The sequence below is a fragment of the Bos grunniens genome, chromosome 26 (genome assembly GCF_055505025.1).
Source record: "Bos grunniens cultivar Pamir isolate PY7600 chromosome 26, Bosgru_T2T1.0, whole genome shotgun sequence".
Lineage (NCBI taxonomy): Eukaryota > Metazoa > Chordata > Mammalia > Artiodactyla > Bovidae > Bos > Bos grunniens.
Window position 1 is genome coordinate 50495887 of NC_141190.1, and position 16027 is coordinate 50511913.

General features: G+C 48.6%; 1 long non-coding RNA gene across 1 annotated transcript in view; it reads left to right on the forward strand.

Moving 5' to 3' along the window:
• Positions 1 to 4003: 4003 nt before the first annotated feature.
• Positions 4004 to 16027, forward strand: part of LOC147344562 (uncharacterized) — a 32948-nt gene continuing 20924 nt past the window's right edge. The window contains exon 1 of the long non-coding RNA XR_015155459.1: positions 4004 to 4196. This is a non-coding gene — a long non-coding RNA (uncharacterized LOC147344562). The remainder of the gene's footprint in view (positions 4197 to 16027) is intronic.

Below are 16027 nucleotides of genomic sequence, written 5' to 3' on the forward strand. Positions count from 1 at the left end.
GTTTCTCCATGATTTCTTCCAAACTCGTAGGACATAAAGTCCTCGCGGCTTGGAGAGAATCAGACACACAGTTAACAGTGCATGTTTCTCCATGATTTCTTCCAAACTCGTAGGACATAAAGTCCTCGCGGCTTGGAGAGAATCAGACACACAGTTAACAGTGCATGTTTCTCCATGATTTCTTCCAAACTCGTAGGACATAAAGTCCTCGCGGCTTGGAGAGAATCAGACACACAGTTAACAGTGCATGTTTCTCCATGATTTCTTCCAAACTCGTAGGACATAAAGTCCTCGCGGCTTGGAGAGAATCAGACACACAGTTAACAGTGCATGTTTCTCCATGATTTCTTCCAAACTCGTAGGACATAAAGTCCTCGCGGCTTGGAGAGAATCAGACACACAGGTATCTATTTTATTGAGATATAACTCACATACAATAAAACGGGCCCACCTGCAGTGGGTGGTTCGGTGTTTGATGAGTTTCGATGGCTGCGTACCCTTGTGTAATCTCTTCTCCAATAAGACCTGGAACATCCCCATGACCCTGGGAAGTTCTCTCTTGCTCTTTCCCAGTCAACCCCCTCCCTGCTCGGCAACTACCACCCCTATCACTAGAGGGTTGTTTAGCCTGTTTTATTTTTCAACGTTTTATTTTGTACTGGGGTATAGCCAATTAACTGGAGGAAGAAATGGCAACCCACTCCGGTACTCCTGCCTGGAAAACTCCATGGACAGAGGAGCCTGGTGGGCTACAGACCACGGGGTCACAAGAGTCGGACACGACCGAGCGACCAAGCAACAACAACTGTAGCCAATTATCGAACAATGTCCTGACGGGTTCAGGTGAGCAGGGAAGGAACTCAGCCACACACATGCTCGTATCAGTTCTTTCCTGCTCCTATCCAGGCTGCCACGCAACACTGAGCAGCGTTCCCTATAGGTTCAGCCTGTTTTAGAACTTCAGGGTTCTCCAGAGACACAGAGCCAATTGGATATATGAGACACATTAAGAGACTTATCTTAAGGAAACAGCTCACTTGATCACAGGAGCTGGCACGTCTGAAATCTGTATTGCAGGCTGGAAACTCGCACAACAGGGGACTTTGCAGTCTTGAGGCAGAATTTCTTCCCTGAGAAACCTCAGTTCATAAAGTTTTCAACCGATGGGGTGAGGTCCATCATCAGGGGTCACCTTCTTCCCTTAAAGTCAGCTGATCCCAGGGGTTAACCACGCCTACGAAATACCTTCACTGCTACACCTAGATTCCTCTGTGACTTAATCCTGGTCCTAGGCCCTAGTGAAGCAGACACAGAAGACTCAAATCATCCCGCAGATGGAATCACAGCGTGTGCGCTTCTGGGTCCTTTCCTTCCGGGGCAAGTTTCTGACTCGTCCCTGCTGTTTGTCTGGGTAGTAGGTTCCCTATTATTGGTATTCTCTAGTATGAATACAGTAAATAGGTTCTAATACACAACAATTTAGCCAAGAGGTCTACAAATAATAAAACAAGAAAATTGCTTTGTGATGCCCAGGGACTTGTAAACACCAGTTAGAATCCACCAGAGTAACTCTGGATATTTAAAGTTCACTGGCATTATACAATAGAACGGTTTAAAATCTCTCAGAATCAGCTGAAGCACAATGGGGCGCAGAGGAGGCGGCGCACCCCTTTCAGGAAACGTTCATTTTGTGTTGTTTTGTTGTTTTAGGATTTTAACTTAGTGGCAACTAATTAACCAAAGAATACAGTCTAAACTAGAAGAAACCCTCTCGTGGTCACTTCAAAAGACTTCTCTTCGACACACACTAAAGCAATTGTATGCAGGAGAGTCTGAGAGCGAGCCTGGGTTTCCCACTGCTCAGGGAAGGACCAGCGAAATCTGTCGGTTCAAGAGGAGGTTGCCACCCACTTCACTCCGCCTCACAAAGGGCTGCTGCTCCTCACGGCCTTCTCTCTTCTCTGACTTCCCTTCAGCCCTCTCATAGCAGGCCGCACCGGCCACCCTAGCGTGCCAGCTCTCAGGTCGCTGAGAGCTCTCAAACTGCCACAGCCACACGGCCCTTCCGCAGAGCTCCTCCCCAGGGGTTTGCGAGCAGACCCCTCCCCGCCCTGTCTGCGCTCCTGGTCCTCCCACAGGGCTCCTCCTCAGCCTCCTCCCGGGTTCTGACCCCAGGCCTCTCCTCCATCTGCCCTCCCTCCAAGGGTGAGGAGCTCACCTGGCTCTTCTGGCTTGAAATGTCTCCACCTGCCAGTGCCTCCGGAACCTACACCTCCAGGGCCTCCTTCCCCAAGGCTGCAGATCTGTATCTGCAACCTTTGCGGCCACTCCGCAAGTTCACAACCAGTCTCTCCACCAGCCTGCACACCTGCGCCAGCCCAGCCACTGTCACCTCGGGGCCAGGAAACTCCCTGGTTCCGGGCACTCAGACCAAGGAGTGCAGTATCCCTGACTCCCTTTTCTCTCACACTGCGCCTACTTCACCACAGCCCCAAGCGCTCCGCCTTCAAAATGCCGCGCTCTGACACCTGACCAGTTCTCAAGTCCTCTCCGTACAATCACCACATCCACGATGGCTCAACCCTCTTTCCTCTGCCTGGACGACCTTGGCTCCCTACAGTGTATTCTCAGCAGAGCAGTCACGGTGGCTCTGTTAAATGCCAAGTCATCCATGACCCTTCTCTGCTCATGAATCCACAGCTTCCTGTCTTGCCTGGACTCCATCCCACTCCCCGCACACACTCCTCCCATGTCGGCGTGGCTTTCTCCCTCATCCTCCTGAGATCTTCTCCAGGCACCCTGTTTAAAACCGCCACCCTCCCAGCAGGCACTCCCTCGTGCTCCTTCCCCCCTCCATTTTTCTGTCCAACTCCATCTGACCTACTACATGATTTGCTATATTCCTGTTATTCTCTGTATCCCTGAACCAAGATGCATCCGCCTGCAACGCAGGAGACCCCAGTTCAATTTCTGCATCAGAAAGATCTGCTGGAGAAGGGATAGGTACCCACTCCAGTATTCTTGGGCTTCCCTGATGGCTCAGCTGGTAGAGAATCTGCCCACAATGCGGGAGACCTGGGTTTGATCCCTGGGTTGGGAAGATCCCCTGGAGAAGGGAAAGGCTACCCACTCCAGTATTCTGGCCTGGAGAATTCCATGGGGTCACAAAGAGTCCGACACGACTGAGGGACCTTCACTCACTCAAACCAAGACGTGCGCTCCCTGAGGGCAGGCATTTGCTCTGCTTACCCTCCGGCCTTCTGGGCCGTGAGCAGTGTGGCACACAGCCTGAGCTAATCAAAAAGTACTATTTGTGGACAAATGTTCCTGATGTAGGAAGACCATCTTCTGGTGGTGCCACACGGTCAACGCCAGCTTTACATCACTGAAAGTTACGACTTTGAACACAGAAACCCCACAAATGAATAATCTCTGCGCAGGCCACAGAAAACACGCCCACGAATGAAGGAAGGCTGGGCCACGCTGCACTGCAACACCACTTCCCCAAGATCGGACACTGACGGGGGCGCGGAGGCTGAAGGAACCCAGGCAGACCAGGCTGCCGTCAAAGGTGGACACCGACCCCCGGGCGCCGGAGCCGAGGGCGCGTGGAGTGACCCGCGGTAGGGCCAGAGTCAGCGGGCCGGCAAGATGCCCTCAGGTGAGGGATGCCCCAGGTGGGCCAGGCGGACCCGGGGCCGTCTCGCGGCCTCCAAAGCTGCCCAGAGGGGCGGGGGGCCAGCAGCAGCCCCGCGGCGGACCTTCCGGGCAGCGCCAGGCCTCGGGTCCCACGGCAGCACGCCCGCTCCAGCGCCCGCGCGGCTGCCCTGGGTCCTCCCCTCAGGGGGCGGGGCGCGGCGCGGAGCCCGCAGGCGCAGTCGGAGCGCCCGCGGCCCTGACGGCGGTGAGCCCCGCCCCGCGCAGGCGAGCCTCCCGGCGGACCCGCCCCGCCCGGGGGCCTGAGGAGGCGGGGCAATGACGTCATCGCGCTGGGCGCCACTTTGGAAAGGGTTAGGGTTAGGGGCGGCGGGGCTGAGGTGCTGAAGCGGCGGCAGCGCGGCGGCCACGGTTGGGGGTTCCGCTGCGCGGGGACGGGAGCGCCTGAGAGCCGCGGGCGGGGACCGTGCGCTGACGCGCCCAGTGTTTCCGCGGGAGCCGGAGCCGGCGGTGGTGCCGTGGACAGGACGTGGCGGAAGGTGGGGGCGCGCACCTGGCGCCCCCTGCGCCCGGCGTGTGGCCCGCCGGGGGACGCGGCCCCGGGGTTACCTGAGGGCCCAAGGTCAGGTGGCTGCAGGGCTGCCGCCTGCGCTGGACCGCTCGCTCCGGGTTTCCTGGCCGTCCCTCCTCCTCCAGTGATGCGGTGTAAAGTTCCCACTGCAGGTGGCCCTGCTGGACCTTATGGGATTACTTGAAGCCGGGTGGTCTTTCTTCCCTTAGTCCCGACGCAGGGCGCTTCCCACCGCCTTGTGTGTCGTCTCAGACTCTCCCCTGGTGCGCAGGGTGCGCGGTTTAACTGGAGTAGTGTCCTGACTGTGTTGTGTGCAATCACGCTACTCAACCTAGGGAACCTTCAGTTCAGTTCAGTCGGTCAGTCGTGTCTGACTCTTTGGGACCCCATGGGCCAGGCCTCCCTGTCCATCACCAACTCCTGGAGCTTGCTCAAACTCATGTCCATCCAGTCGGTGATGCCATCCAACCACCTCATCCTCTATCCTTCCCTTCTCCTCCCGCCTTCAATCTTTCCCAGGGTCTTTTCAGATGAATCATTTCTTCTCATCAGGTGGCCAAAGTATTGGAGCTTCAGCTTCAGCATCAATCCTTCCAACGAATATTCAGGACTGATATTCTTTAGGATGAACTGGTTGCGGTCCAAGGGAGTCTTCTCCGACACCACAGTTCAAAAGCATCAGTTCTTCAGCGCTCAGCTTTCTTTATAGTCCAGCCTTTAAGCTTCTCTTTAGAAAGTGTTTGTCTTTCCGTGAAGTATACCTTCTTTGCCCCCAAGGAACTAACAGCCTCTGTTCAGGTGTCGGGTCCCTTTCCTCCACCTCGCCCCCTCCCGTGACCTTTGGCTGCGTCCTTCTTCACTCTGCACCTCTCCCTGGTAGAATGACTTCTGGACACCCTTGGCCTGGGAGCAAAACAGTGCCCAGATTACTAAGCAGGTAAAACCGTGCTTGGGACATTTGTGCAGATGTATATGATTTGAGATCGAATTGTTTCTTTGTATTCAGTTAACACATTTTTCATTTGCAGTCTCAAATGATTAACTTCAGTTCAGTCGCTCAGTCGTGCCGGACTCTTTGCGACCCCCATGAATCGCAGCACGCCAGGCCTCCCTGTCCATCACCAACTCCCGGAATTCACCCAAACTCATGTCCATCAAGTCAGTGATGCCATCCAGCCATCTCATCCTCTGTTGTCTCCTTCTCCTCCCGCCCCCAATCCCTCCCAGCATCAGAGTCTTTTCCAATGAGTCACCTCTTCGCATGAGGTGGCCAAAGTATTATAGTTTCATCTTTATCATCAGTTCTTCCAATGAACACCCAGGACTGATCTCCTTTAGAATAGACTGGTTGGATCTCCTCTCAGTCCAAGGGGCTCTCAAGAGTCTTTTCCAACACCACAGTTCAAAAGCATCAGTGCTTCAGCACTCAGCTTTCTTCACAGTCCAACTCTCACATCCATACATGACCACTGGAAAAACCATAGCCTTGACTAGATGGACCTTTGTTGGCAAAGTAATGTCTCTGCTTTTGAATATGCCATCTAGGTTGGTCATAACTTTTCTTCCAAGGAGTAAGCGTCTTTTAATTTCATGGCTGCAGTCACCATCTGCAGTGATTTTGAAGCCCAAAAAAATAAAGTCTGACACTGTTTCCACTGTTTCCCCATCTATTTCCCATGAAGTGATGGGACCAGATGCCATCATCTTCGTTTTCTGAATGTTGAGCTTTAAGCCAACTTTTTCGTTCTCCACTTTCACTTTCATCAAGAGGCTTTTTAGTTCCTCTTCACTTTCTGCCACAAGGGTGGTGTCATCTGCATATCTGAGGTGATTGATATTTCTCCCAGCAATGTTGATTCCAGCTTGTGCTTCTTCCAGCCCAGCATTTCTCATGATGTACTCTGCATATAAGTTAAATAAGCAGGGTGACAATATACAGCCTTGACGTACTCCTTTTCCTATTTGGATAACTTCAGCTTACTGAAAATTGCTTTTGGGAGTAAAGCAAAACCCGTTTATTTATGGCTAGAGAGGTGGGAGGGCTTACTGTCTGTCTTAACTTCTGGTTTCTTCCCTTTTTATAAGAAGGTTTAGTTGATAACCTGAGTGAATTAAAATTTAAGTCTAACTAAAACAGTCTATTTTAAATGTTGAAGTTATACTTTGAAAATGGTATTTTTACTTTTAAAAATCTTGACAAAAATATTTTGTTCTCTGAACTAAACTCAGACTTTTTTCCCTATTTTAAATCCCTACTTTAAAATTTTGAATATATCTAAAAGTGTGATATTTTGAGTTATCTATTTTCTTAGATCACTTTGTGGTATTTTTTGGTTGTTGTATGTATTCAAAGCTTTCTGTTTTACTCCACATAATCCTTCGGTTTTAGTGATCCTTCAGGGTTAACATTGATAACATTCATCATTTTATCAAATAGGTGTGACACTGTTTAAATTGTATCATTATCTTGAAAGTCCATGAGAAAGGAAGAAAAAGTAACATGTAGTGATTGTTAAGCAACCAGAATTAAGAAGCCAAGTTGATCCTGAAGCTGGTTGTGCCCAGACTCAACCTTGGTGAAGAAATGTTGATTGTTGTTGTTCAGAGCATGCTCGGCTTCTCTGTCCCTCACCGTCTCCCAGAGTCTGCCCAAGTTCATGTCCAGTGAATAGGTGATGCCATCCAACCATCTCATCCTCTATTGCCCTCTTCTCCTCTGCCTTCCGTCTTTCCCAGCATCAGGGTCTTTTCCAGTGAGTCAGCTGTTTGCATCAGGTGGCCAAAGTGTTGAAGCTTCTGCTTCAGCCCTTCCAAAGAGTTTTCGAGTTGATTTCCTTTAAGATTGACTGGTTTGATCTCCTTGCTGTCCAAGGGACTCTCAAGAGAGTTCTCCAGCACTAGAGTTCAAAAGCATCAATTCTTCGGTGCTTTGCCTTCTTATTGTCCAGCTGTCATATCCATACATGACTAATGGAAAGACCATAGCGTTGACTATACGGACCTTTGTTGGCAAAGTGGTAGCTTTGCTTTTTAACACACCGTCTAGATTTGTCATAGCTTTCCTGCCAAGAAGCAGTCATCTTCTGATTTTCATGGCTATAGTCACCATCTGCGGTGATTTTAGAGCCCAAGAGGAAAGCTGTCACTGCTTCCACCTTTTCCCCTTCTATTTGCCACGAAGTGATGGGACCAGATGCCATGATCTTTGTTTTTTTTAATATTGAGTTTTAAATTGGCTTTGTCACTGTCTTCCTTCACTCTCATCAAGAGGCTCTTTAGTTCCTCTTCGCTTTCTGCCATTAGAGTGGTATTGTCCAAATATCTGAGGTTGTTGATATTTGTCCTGGCAATCTTGATTCCAGCTTGTAACTCATCCAGTCTGGCATTTTGCGTGATGTGCTCTGTGTGTAAGTTGAACAGGGTGACAGTAAGCAGCCTTGTTTCTCCTTCCTCCGTCCTGAACCAGTCAGTTCTTCCAAATGGGGTTCGAACTGGCGTCTCGACCCTCATACAGGTTTCTCAGAAGACAGGTAAGATGGTCTGATATTCCCATCTCTTTAAGAGTTTTCCCACAGTTTGTTATGATCCACACAGTCAAAGGCTGTAGCGAGTCAATGAAGCAAGACTCAACCTTGGTGCAGAAATGTTGAGGAGAGATGATTAATGGCAGATTCGTAGTTTAAGGGAAGTTATTGTCCACTGATCCTTGGACTTCTGGACTAGAGGTGCAGTGAGTTCATTTGTTCAGATTTGTGGCTGGTGAGTGTTTTATTCCTTGAGGTTTTGTTCTACTCCAAGCTCTACTTTGAAGAGTCCTCTGGTAGCCTTAGAGTCCGGAGGTCATTCTGCTCTGTGCTGCACTGGGGGTGAGAAGGGGAGGCTGAGGTGGACCACTCCTGAGCTGAGCACGGACAGTGCTGAGTGAGCATGAAGGCGCGGGGCGGTGTGGGCGCCCCTGACATCTGAAGGCTGCAGGTTCAGCACAGTGGAGAGAGGCTTTTGATTTCCTTTCTGTTTTTAAAACTGTTAATTTGGGGGGAGTCCTGAAGAAAGTATTATAGTGTGTAAGATTTGATGGTGGCTTTTTTTTTTTTTTTTCAAATAACAGGGTATTGGTTTGTGGGTCAGGTCAGCCGTCGTGCTCCCCTCAGGCAGGGATAGAGGTGGACTCAAGAGGAGCTAGTCAGCTCTGCTACTGGTGCCGGAATACGTGAGTGACAGTCGCTGGAGGCCTGCCGTCTCCTTCCCCTACAGCAAGCTGGCCCTGGTGGTAGGCCAGCCTGAAGGTGGAGCAGCGGAGCAAGTGCACAGTAACAAAGCCGGGGAAGCTTCCAGAAGGAAGTGAGGAACGCTGTCAGCTCCTGCTCCGGGGCCCTAGACAGCGACTGCTCTCGGGAAGTTGTTCGGAACCGGGGCAGATTCTTCACAGGGTGTTTGCTCGCCCCTCCCGGCACCCTCCCTTCCCTTGGGCCGCCCTCACCCATGCACGTCTTCTGCAGGTGTCCCGTGTTCCAGTTCTTTGCTTGTCTGTCTCCAGTGGTGAGCGCTCTACTTAAAGCTGGAGGGCCAAGTGCCCCTCCCCCACCCCACCACCTTATAGAGCCGAGTCCCCAAGCTTTTTTGGCAGCAAAGGCCGGTTTTGTGGAAAACAGTGTTTCTGCACACCAGGGGTGGGGGTGGGGTCAGGGTGATCCAAGCGTGTTACATATATTGTGCACTTCATTTCTAACCTGATGCCACCACTGGTCTGACAGGAGGTACCGGTCCACAACCCAGAGGGTGGGGACCCCTGTTGTAGAAGACTCAACCCGGAGGTAAAGATGGCTAACAGTTGTTGAGTCTCTTATGTTCCAGAGCTTGCTTCAAGTGCCTTGTGTCCGTTCATTCAGTCTTCACACAACCCTGGGGAGGAAGGGCTCTTGTTCTTCCCGGCTTTAGACACGGAAGCCAAGGCACAGGGGCAGGTCACTTGGTCGGCAGGGTGGCCAGGCCAGGGTTTACAGCTAGCTGGCTTGCTCCAGAGCCCATGCCTGCTGGCCTGAGTCAGCGGCCGTCTGTGGCCAGCACTGGTGAAGCCCCCACTGTGGGATGTGGCTGCCCAGCTTTGCGATCGCCCTGTCCTTCAAAAGCTCGGGAGAGATCTTCTCACCAAGAATTGCAGAAAGTGACCTCTGAAAGAAAATGAAAACGAGATGTTTTTAAAGGAGGTGCCTATCAAAATGCTGTGAGATGAGTGACAAGGCTTTCAGAGACGCCATTCTCAAAGTCCTGGAAGAGCACACAGACACGTCAGGCGAGCACCAAGACAGCTCACAGGGCCACGGCTGCCCTCCTGCAGGGGCGCTCTGGGTCTGTGCTTCTGTACGTTCACTGCTTTTCCTGATTTCCTGGAGGAAGAGTGGGAAAGAGTTAGAGGAGGGGCTTGTCATGAACTGGTTCAATTCAGTTTAATTGCTCAGTCGTGTCCAACTCTTTGTGACCCCATGGACTGCAGCATGCCAGGCCTCCCTGTCCATCACCAGCTCCCGGCGTTCGCCCAAACCCATGTCCATTGAGTCGGTGATACCATCCAACCATCTCATCCTCTGTCATCCCCTTCTCCTCCCACCTTCAATCTTTGCCAGAATCAGGGTCTTTTCAAATGAGTCAGCTCTTCACACCAGGTGGCCAAAGTATTGGAGTTTCAGCTTCAACATCAGTCCTTCCAATGAACACCCAGGACTGATCTCCTTTAGGATAGACTGATTGGATCTCCTTGCAGTCCAAGGGACTCTCAAGAGTCTTCTCCAACACCACAATTCAAAAGCATCATTGCTTCGGCGCTCAGCTGTCTTCATCATCCAACTCTTACATCCATACATGACCACAGGAAAAACCATAGCCTTGACTAGATGGACCTTTGTTGGCAAAGTAACGTCTCTGCTTCTTAGTATGCTGTCTAGGTTGGTAATAGCTTTTCTTCCAAGGAGCAAGCGTCTTTTAATTGCATGGCTGCAATCACCATCTGCAGTGATTTTAGAGCCCCCAAAAATAAAGTCTGTCACTGTTTCCCCATCTATTTCCCATGAAGTGATGGGAAATCATGATCTTAGTTTTCTGAATGTTGAGCTTTAAGCCAACTTTTTCACTCTCCTCTTTCACTTTCATCAAGAGGCTTTTTAGTTCCTCTTCACTTTCTGCCATAAGGGTGGTGTCATCTGCATATCTGAGGTTGTTGATATTTCTCTCAGCAATCTTGATTCCAGCTTGTGCTTCTTCCAGCCCAGCGTTTCTCATGATGTACTCTGCATATAAGTTAAATAAGCAGGGTGACAATATATAGCCTTGACGTACTCCTTTTCCTATTTGGAACCAGTCTGTTGTTCCATGTCCAGTTCTAACTGTTGCTTCCTGACCTGCATATAGGTTTCTCAAGAGGCAGGTCAGGTGGTCTGGTATTCCCATCTCTTTCAGAATTTTCCACAGTTTAGTGTGATCCACACAGTCAAAGGCTTTGGCGTAGTCAATAAAGCAGAAATAGATGTTTTTTCTGGAACTCTCTTGCTTTTTCCATGATCCAGTGGATGTTGGCAATTTGATCTCTGGTTCCTCTGCCTTTCCTAAAACCAGCTTGAACATCTGGAAGTTAACGGTTCATGTATTGCTGAAGCCTGGCTTGGAGAATTTTGAGCATTACTTTAATAGCGTGTGAGATGAGTGCAATTGTGCGGTAGTTTGAGCATTCTTTGGCATTGCCTTTCTTTGGGATCAGAATGAAAACTGACCTTTTCCAGTCCTGTGGCCACTGCTGAGTTGTCCAAATGTGCTGGCATATTGAGTGCAGCACTTTCACAGCATCATCTTTCAGGATTTGAAATAGCTCAACTGGAATTCCATCACCTCCACTAGCTTTGTTTGTAGTAATGCTTTCTAAGGCCCACTTGACTTCACATTCCAGAATGTCTGGCTCTAGGTGAGTGATCACACCATGGTGATTATCTTGGTCGTGAAGATCTTTTTTGTACAGTTCTTCTGTGTATTCTTGCCACCTCTTCTTAATATCTTCTGCTTCTATTAGGTCCATACCATTTCTATCCTTTATTGAGCCCATCTTTGCATGAAATGTTCCCTTGGTATCTCTAATTTTCTTGAAAAGATCCATTCTGTTGTTTTCCTCTATTTCTTTGCATTGATCGCTGAGGAAGACTTTCTTATCTCTCCTTGCTATTCTTTGGAACCTGCATTCAGATGCTTATATCTTTCCTTTTCTCCTTTGCTTTTCACCTCTCTTCTTTTCACAGCTATTTGTAAGGCCTCCCCAGAGAGCCATTTTGCTTTTTTGCATTTCTTTTCCATGGGGATGGTCTTGATCCCTGTCTCCTGTACAATGTCACGAACCTCCGTCCATAGTTCATCAGGCACTCTATCTATGAACTGTTGCCCAAATTTAAATAGGTTTTTGTATAATCAATTTCTTAATCCATAATCTAATCTATTCCTTTTAATTAGGCATTAATCTTTTTCTAAGGAAATAGCGCTTAACAAAATTAAAGGTTCATCTGCTAAACTCAAGCTTGAGTCTAGGAAGTTGTATAAATCATATGGGGTATCTGGGTAATCTGGGATGGCCAGCCTTCCTAAATGGGTTTGCATAGATATTATGAAAGAAAGAAACATTTAGATTGGGAAGGATAACAAAAATTAAGAGCACTGGGCATCAATAGCAGGAATGTTCAGTATGTTTCACTGACTGTTAGATACATGTGACTTCACAGACGTTAAAAGGAGATGGGTGAAATACCATATTTGTGAATGCAGAAGTTTTCAGTCAAGTTTTCAGTCATTATTTTTGGAGTATTGAGTTGTTTCCTGTGAAAAGAAAACAGAAATGCAGTGTTTATCATTGATCTTTTTTTTTTTTTAAGTCACAGTGGGACACCTTATCTGATTATTTGAATCATTTTCAGTCTGGTGTCTACCTTCGATTTTAGAATTCCCATTTACTTAATATTTATACCTGTGTCACTAAAAAGGGTCTTCAGGAAAGCATCTTGTGGGGAAGGCCATCAAACAAGAAAACAATCTGGTAACATTCTTGCAATTTCATTTAGGAGATTCTGCCTTTAGGAAATCAGAGATAGATGGTTTCCTTAAGACTGATGCGTTTGCTGCGCCTGCTGAGCACAGCTCTGTTGTCTGTCTGCAGTCAGGCTGTGCGGTCAGGAAGCTGGACTGACCCTAGTTACATAATCAGGTGCGGGTTTCCAGGATTCGTGGTGGGGACAGATCATATCCCTTGACTTTTGAAATCTGTTGTTTTGATGGGAAGTTCTGGGTTCAGTTTGTGTCTGCTATTTATCAGGTTTGAAGGCCCTTTCTAAACCTCAGCTTGCCTATCTGGAAATCACATAATAGGGTTTTTGTTGAGATAAAGCAGTGCAGTACTTTTGAACCTGTAAGGTGTTGTTGGAGTGTTCGGTGCAGCTGCTCATTAATTCTCATGCACTTTAAGGTGTTTGGGTTTGCTTGTACCTATTTTTAAATGTGAAAGTAGCAGTTTCTTATTTTTTCCTGACCTCCCCTTCCACTCACCCAGGTCCCTTCCATGGGGCCTGACCTCTTGGTTTTTCTATTATTATTTAATGATCTTTCCCATCCCTTGCTCTTGGCTCCTGTTTCTTTCCCAGTGTAGAATATCTGTTTCCCTTGGCATCCTATCTGAAAGAGCCTGTCTATAGAGCCCATCCTATCTGCAGAGCCTTCTGTAAGCTGAAGTGGTATGAAGGGAAGAGGCAGTTGCTTAAGACATATGTTGCTGGCGGAGGCACAGAGGAGCCGAGGTAGAGGCCAGACATCAGACACAGTCCAGAGCTCTGCTGGCCTGACGCTGAGGTGCTGGGTGTAGTTCCTGGAGACAGAGCATGCCGGGGCCCCCACTGCTCAGGGTGCACTGCAAAACAGTCGCTGAAGGCTTTTTTTTTTTTTTCCCTAAAGTGAAAATCTTTGGATATCTTTCAGTTAGCTAGGACAGGTTATTGATGCAGGTCTTTTGTTAAAGTGAAATGACATACAGCAAGCTTTCAAAAAGTGGGGAATTTCTCGGGAATTCCCTGGTGGTCTAGTGATTGACATTCTAGACTTTCACTGCTGGGGGTCAGGTTCAATCCCTGGTCAGGGAACTAAGATCCTGCAAGCCAAGTGGGGTGGCCAAAAAAAAAAAAAATGGATTTCTGTACTGCTTTAGCTTCATGTCCTCCTTCCACACCTACTTATCCATCTAAATCCATCTCAGACTGGATCCATCTGATCTCAGTGAATCACTGCCCAGCCACTCTTCACACCCAGTATTCTGTCTCAGAGCCTGACCTTCCTGTCACTTAGCAGGTCATGGTGTTTAGCATTGGCTGCATCCTGCTTGTTCTCCAGTTTTATCTTACAGGTTAGGCTTGCTCTTCAACTTGGTGTTAATCGAGATACAGACTTTGGTACGAATCCCTTTCAACTTTCTGATTAGCTTTGTGCTAACCTGACAGGTAACTTGCCATCTGCCTCACATGTAACACAGGGTGCAGCTTCCTGTGACCTTCACAGGCTTGTTAGATTCCAAAGGATGCAGGGAAAGCTTCGGCAAACTGGCTCACAGGAACTGATAACTGTGAAGATGTTGGTGTCTTTAAAAACATTCTTTATACAATGTTTAAAGGCTACTTTCCATTTACAGTCACTGCAGAACGTTCTCTGCCTCCCCATGCTGTACAGTACCCCTTGAGGCTATCTTATACCGAGTAGCTTGTGCTTCTCACTTCCCCCCAGATCCCCCCGCAACCTCTAGTTTGTTCTGTTAGTCTCCTTCATCTTGTTATATTTAGTTTGTTGTAGTTTTTCGATTCCACATATAAATGATAACGTTCAGTGACTGTCTGACTTACTTCACCAAGCACAGTCCCCTCCAAGGCCGTCTGTGTCACTGCAGATGGCAAACCTCATTCTTCGTGGCTAAGTCATCACCACTGTATGTATGCGCCACGACTCTATCCATGCATCTATGAATGGACGCTTAGGCTGATTCCATATCTTCCCTATTGTAGTGACGCTACCGTGAGTACTGGGACGCGTGTATCTTTTCACATTAATGTCTTTGTTCTTTGCAGGTATGTGCCCAGTGGCGGGATTGATGGGCCATGTGGTGAGTCCACTTGTTTTTTGAGACTCCTCCATGCTGTTTTCCACAGTGGCTGCCCCAGTTTACATTCCTGCCCAACAGTGCGTGGGGGCTCCCTTTTCTCCACACCCTGGACACTTGTTGTGTTCTCTTTGATGACAGGAAAATGTTGGTTTTTCTTTTCTTTTTTTTTTTTTTTTTTTTGAGACCCTCTTGCATAGAAGAATAACTTACTCTGGTGGTGATTTAGTCACTAAGTCGTGTCTGACTCTTAAACCCCATGGACTGTAGCCCGCCAGGCTCCTCTGTCCATGGGATTCTCCAGGCAAGAAAACTGGAGTGGGTGGCCATTTCCTTCTCCATAACTTACTCTGTTACTTAATAACTTACTTCAGGAAGCTGGCCTGGGAGAATGAAGGGTGTTATGGGGGCTGACTTCCAACTTGGTTCAGCTGCACAGCTCGCAGCGGAGTCCTGAAGGGCTGCTCGTGTTGGGATGGAGAGATCCGGTGTCCACCTTGGAACCTCTGTTTAGACAGGGACTGGCCAGCAAATGGGCCCTTGCCCCACAGTGAGGGCAGGGTGTGCTGAGGGAAGGCGCCTGTGTGCCTGGTACACAGACTTGGGTGGGGAGTGAAAGGGAGCCTGGGTGTGGGGAGAAGGAGAGCGTTCAGGGTGAGGGCTTGGAGTGGAAATCGGAGAGGGTGAAGTGGGTGCATTCTGGGCAGCAGGACCTGGAGTGTTTGGCAGGAGGGGAGGGCCCGAGGCGGGAGGGGGCGCCTGGAGTTCCGTGCTGAGGACTTTTCAGATGCTAAGGAGAGGCGCAACATCAGCTTTTCGGAAGGTCACTCTGGCCTTTGGAAAATGGGTGGTGATGGGGTGAGGGTGGAGACCGAAATGCTTCAGGCTGTGTTACTGCAGCAGCAAAGGCTGGGAATGCGGGCTTACTCTAACTCAGAGGTTTCTAGTTCTTTTTAAAGTGCCCAAGAGTAAGTCTCCCAGACTTTGCAGGCCGGTCTTCTTTGTCTCATCTGCTCAGTTCAGCTATGCCTCTAGCAGGAAAGCAGCCTCAGGCCCCAGGAGCATGAGGACCCTGGGCCCGGACCACTGCTTCCAGACCACAAGGGCGGGGCTGTGCGCCAGGACTGGTATCTACCGACCAGCAAGGGCCAGGTTTTGATTTCAGATGGTGGTTGCCTGCCCCATGCTAAGCCAGTGGTTCTCAAAGCCTTTTGGTTCCAAAACCTCTTGGTTTTATATTCTTAGTAATTTTTAAGGCCATGAGGGTTATGTCTGTCAATATTTACTGTGCTGGAAATTAGGACAACTGAAAGGATTTACTATTTCATTGTAATAATCTATTACATCTTAACATATTTTAGTGAAAAACAGCTTTCTCAAAACAAAGATAGAGAACAGTGCTTTTGTCTTACATGATGCAAGCGTTTTAAATGTGGGGCTTAATAGGATGCAGCTAGATTTCCAGATCTGCTTCTGCATTCAATTTGTTAACAGTTGTTTTATTGAAATACATGAAGATCTGGCCGCACACTTAAATGTCATTAGAAAAGGGAGGGATGATTTAATGGCCTTTTCACGTGATTATGGGTAATCCACTGTTTGTTTACTTGTTTTATATTTTGACCGTGCTTCTTACC